Here is a 6,000-nt window from a genome sequence, read left to right as displayed (position 1 = left end):
AGTAATAGGAGACATTATGGGGGGCAATATACAAACTCCTTACACATAGAGCCCTGGCTGGAATTGAACTTGCCGCCGCATTGGCTACATTATAATAGGGATGTCCCCTTTAATATCTGCATCTGTATTGAAATGGTTCAAAAATGCCCTTGTTATCCCCCTCACCCAACCATCACCCCAGGGGCTCAGACACACTAACCGGGAACTATTCTCTGCACTGCTGGTTCTGACTACATGCATCATTAACCCAAGCAGCAGTAATCAGCTCCCCTCCAGCCGAGACTGAAGTTTGCAAGGCATTGTGGGTACTGGGTTTGGCTGAAGGAGAGCTACTGCTGCCTCGTTATAGTTACACACGCAGTCAGGACCAGCAGTGCAGATAATAATCGCAAAGACGGATAGAATCTGCGTCTAACGGCAATTACAGTTACACATAATGTCTCCTATTACTGCGCTACAGCCGCATTCTCCACCATTTCATTAGAGGAACTAATAGAAGGAAATGAAGTGTATTTTTTGCCAATTATCTTGTCAGGCTGAGCAGATCTGCTTCCCTGGGATTTAATAACCTTTTCTATTCACGTGGAGCAAAGTAATATTTATGTCTATTCATATTCATTCCGCCAGCAGTTATCCTATTAGAGGAAGAGACATCTTATCTGTTTATCCCTTTCTGGTTGTGACTCTGGAAACAATGTAGCAGAAGTCTCTCCTCCCCTGGGTGCAGTCAGTGTATCAGAGCTGTGATCTAAGCAAATGTTGTATCTCAGAGGAACAGGGAGGATACTGGCCCATCTCATTTAATCTCATGTAACGGACTGAGCTTTGTAATGGGATAAAGATCAACTTTTGTAAGAGCACCACCTACAGGAAGGTTACAGTAATAACAACCACTTATGGCCCAACTTCATCTGTAACTGCTTTTCCCCAATGTAACTTACTTTTAATTACCTACCCACATACCTACTGTACCTACTGTACTGGGACTGTGTATCCCTCCTCTCTCCCACCTGCACAGAAAGTACCTACCCACATACCTACTGTACCTACTGTACTGGGACTGTGTATCCCTCCCCTCTCCCACCTGTACAGAAACTACCTACCCACATACCTACTGTACTGGGACTGTGTATCCCTCCCCTCTCCCACCTGTACAGAAACTACCTACCCACATACCTACTGTACCTACTGTACTGGGACTGTGTATCCCTCCCCTCTCCCACCTGCACACAAACTACCTACCCACATACCTACTGTACCTACTGTACTGGGACTGTGTATCCCACCCCTCTCCCACCTGCACAGAAAATACCTACCCACATACCTACTGTACCTACTGTACTGGGACTGTGTATCCCACCCCTCTCCCACCTGCACACAAACTACCTACCCACATACCTACTGTACCTACTGTACTGGGACTGTGTATCCCTCCCCTCCTCCACCTGCACACAAACTACCTACCCACATACCTACTGTACTGGGACTGTGTATCCCACCCCTCTCCCACCTGCACACAAACTACCTACCCACATACCTACTGTACCTACTGTACTGGGACTGTGTATCCCTCCCCTCTCCCACCTGCACAGAAAGTACCTACCCACATACCTACTGTACTGGGACTGTGTATCCCTCCCCTCTCCCACCTGCACACAAACTACCTACCCACATACCTACTGTACCTACTGTACTGGGACTGTGTATCCCTCCCCTCTCCCACCTGCACACAAACTACCTACCCACATACCTACTGTACCTACTGTACTGGGACTGTGTATCCCACCCCTCCCCCACCTGCACACAAACTACCTACCCACATACCTACTGTACCTACTGTACCTACTGTACTGGGACTGTGTATCCCTCCCCTCTCCCACCTGCACAGAAAGTACCTACCCACATACCTACTGTACCTACTGTACTGGGACTGTGTATCCCTCCCCTCTCCCACCTGCACAGAAAGTACCTACCCACATACCTACTGTACCTACTGTACTGGGACTGTGTATCCCTCCCCTCTCCCACCTGCAGATAAACTACCTACCCACATACCTACTGTACCTACTGTACTGGGACTGTGTATCCCTCCCCTCCCCCACCTGCACAGAAACTACCTACCCACATACCTACTGTACCTACTGTACTGGGACTGTGTGTCCCACCCCTCCCCCACCTGCACAGAAAGTACCTTACAGATATACAGTAGTGCTCAGCACTGGGGGTTCATGTGCACAAATGGATAGAGGGGATGTTGGGGAGTCATTGTAGGGTGTTGGCTCTGCATGGAATGAAGTAAGTGACTAAGAGTAGCAAAGATCTGTGGGATGCAGGGAATTTCCCAGAGTTGGGTGCTGCCCATAAGACATTGTGCAGGAGAGAAAAGGAGCAGGTGAAGTGATAGCTGAGAAACACCCCCAAATAATCCCCAGAGCTTCAGTAGAATATATAATCATTAATGTCACTATCCCAGCCCTTTCTCACATTACCTTCCTCCCTTGTCCTTTACAGGAATAGAAGGTATTTAATCAGATTCTCCCTCCAGCTCTGTATCATGTATGTGTCAGGCACAGAAGAGCAGGGCTTCTATGGGTCGGAGGAGAGAGTACAATAAACAGAAAGGGAATAGTAATGCTCATGTAGGTGCTGGGCTTGTATCAGGGAATGCTAAACATACTCATGCTTTGCTGTGTCCCTTATCTAATCTCCTCTCTGGCACACGCCGGGCACTTCATGTAGAGCCGCACAGCTGGCACACAGCGAGGAAACGCTATTTTTATCCCAAATTCTGGCTGCTGCGAATGTGTGTCTCCTCCAATGAGAGTCAGCACTCCAGATGCCATCCACTATGTATGTGACGAGTATCCATCAGGTCATACGGCCAGCAGGCTTGGGATTGGTCAGGAGATTGTATAGAGACAAAAACATATATAAATAGAATATATAGGTTGGGATGTTTATAATCATTGGTGGATTTAAGGGCACAACATACTTTGCAGCTTTACGCTACTTCTCCATATTGTATATATAGATTGTATAACTCCCAGTCTCACTTGGGCTGTTGGTACTTGGGAGGCACAGTCCTGCCTAGAGACTATTATCCACTGTTACTATAGGCACCATCTCTCCCTACTATACCTGCTATCCCACAGTCACACTCCCTTCCCAGAGACTATTATCCACTGTTACTATAGGCACCATCTCTCCCTACTATACCTGCTATCCCACAGCCACACTCCCTTCCCAAAGACTATTATCCCACTGTTACTATAGACACCATCTCTCCCTACTATACCTGTTATCATACAGCTACACTCCCTTCCCAGAGACTATTATCCACTGTTACTATAGACACCATCTCTCCCTACTATACCTGCTATCCCACAGTCACACTCCCTTCCCAAAGACTATTATCCACTGTTACTATAGACACCATCTCTCCCTACTATACCTGCTATCCCACAGTCACACTCCCTTCCCAGAGACTATTATCCCACTGTTACTATAGACACCATCTCTCCCTACTATACCTGCTATCCCACAGTCACACTCCCTTCCCAGAGACTATTATCCACTGTTACTATAGACACCATCTCTCCCTACTATACCTGCTATCCCACAGTCACACTCCCTTCCCAGAGACTATTATCCACTGTTACTATAGGCACCATCTCTCCCTACTATACCTGCTATCCCACAGTCACACTCCCTTCCCAGAGACTATTATCCACTCTTACTATAGGCACCATCTCTCCCTACTATACCTGCTATCCCACAGTCACCACTCCCTTCCCAGAGACTATTATCCACTGTTACTATAGACACCATCTCTCCCTACTATACCTGCTATCCCACAGTCACACTCCCTTCCCAGAGACTATTATCCACTCTTACTATAGGCACCATCTCTCCCTACTATACCTGCTATCCCACAGTCACACTCCCTTCCCAGAGACTATTATCCACTGTTACTATAGGCACCATCTCTCCCTACTATACCTGCTATCCCACAGTCACACTCCCTTCCCAGAGACTATTATCCCACTGTTACTATAGGCACCATCTCTCCCTACTATACCTGCTATCCCACAGTCACACTCCCTTCCCAGAGACTATTATCCCACTGTTACTATAGGCACCATCTCTCCCTACTATACCTGCTATCCCACAGTCACACTCCCTTCCCAGAGACTATTATCCACTGTTACTATAGGCACCATCTCTCCCTACTATACCTGCTATCCCACAGTCACACTCCCTTCCCAGAGACTATTATCCACTGTTAATATAGACACCATCTCTCCCTACTATACCTGCTATCCCACAGTCACACTCCCTTCCCAGAGACTATTATCCACTGTTACTATAGCACCATCTCTCCCTACTATACCTGCTATCCCACAGTCACACTCCCTTCCCAGAGACAATTATCCACTGTTACTATAGGCACCATCTCTCCCTACTATACCTGCTATCCCACAGTCACACTCCCTTCCCAGAGACTATTATCCACTGTTACTATAGACACCATCTCTCCCTACTATACCTGCTATCCCACAGTCACACTCCCTTCCCAGAGACTATTATCCCACTGTTACTATAGGCACCATCTCTCCCTACTATACCTGCTATCCACAGTCACACTCCCTTCCCAGAGACTATTAGCCACTGTTACTATAGACACCATCTCTCCCTACTATACCTGCTATCCCACAGTCACACTCCCTTCCCAGAGACTATTATCCCACTGTTACTATAGACACCATCTCTCCCTACTATACCTGCTATCCCACAGTCACACTCCCTTCCCAGAGACTATTATCCACTGTTACTATAGGCACCATCTCTCCCTACTATACCTGCTATCCCACAGTCACACTCCCTTCCCAGAGACTATTATCCACTGATACTATAGACACCATCTCTCCCTACTATACCTGCTATCCCACAGTCACACTCCCTTCCCAGAGACTATTATCCACTGTTACTATAGGCACCATCTCTCCCTACTATACCTGCTATCCCACAGTCACACTCCCTTCCCAGAGACTATTATCCACTGTTACTATAGGCACCATCTCTCCCTACTATACCTGCTATCCCACAGTCACACTCCCTTCCCAGAGACTATTATCCACTGTTACTATAGGCACCATCTCTCCCTACTATACCTGCTATCCCACAGTCACACTCCCTTCCCAGAGACTATTATCCACTGTTACTATAGACACCATCTCTCCCTACTATACCTGCTATCCCACAGTCACACTCCCTTCCCAGAGACTATTATCCCACTGTTACTATAGACACCATCTCTCCCTACTATACCTGCTATCCCACAGTCACACTCCCTTCCCAGAGACTATTATCCCACTGTTACTATAGGCACCATCTCTCCCTACTATACCTGCTATCCCACAGTCACACTCCCTTCCCAGAGACTATTTTCCACTGTTACTATAGGCACCATCTCTCCCTACTATACCTGCTATCCCACAGTCACACTCCCTTCCCAGAGACTATTATCCCACTGTTACTATAGGCACCATCTCTCCCTACTATACCTGCTATCCCACAGTCACACTCCCTTCCCAGAGACTATTATCCACTGTTACTATAGACACCATCTCTCCCTACTATACCTGCTATCCCACAGTCACACTCCCTTCCCAGAGACTATTATCCCACTGTTACTATAGGCACCATCTCTCCCTACTATACAATTCATTATATTTCACATACTCTATGTATAGGGAATATTGAGCTGCAGTCCAGAGGTTACTTAGTGATGTGTTACTGAGTTTGTAGGATTATTAGTGTTTTTTTCTGCAGGATCTCCACTCACAGAGTGATTTTTCAGATCTGAAGCCATATTATGTACAGTTATATTTGTCTTCTGGCACATATGAGGTTAAACATTGTGTCTACCTTTAGCAGTTGGATGGAATCAGAGAGCTAGAGATGCTGGAGATGAATTTATGGATCAGGAAATGTACAAGT

The sequence above is a fragment of the Xenopus laevis genome, chromosome 8L (genome assembly GCF_017654675.1).
Source record: "Xenopus laevis strain J_2021 chromosome 8L, Xenopus_laevis_v10.1, whole genome shotgun sequence".
NCBI lineage: Eukaryota > Metazoa > Chordata > Amphibia > Anura > Pipidae > Xenopus > Xenopus laevis.
Note: the sequence above shows the minus strand (reverse complement) of the source record.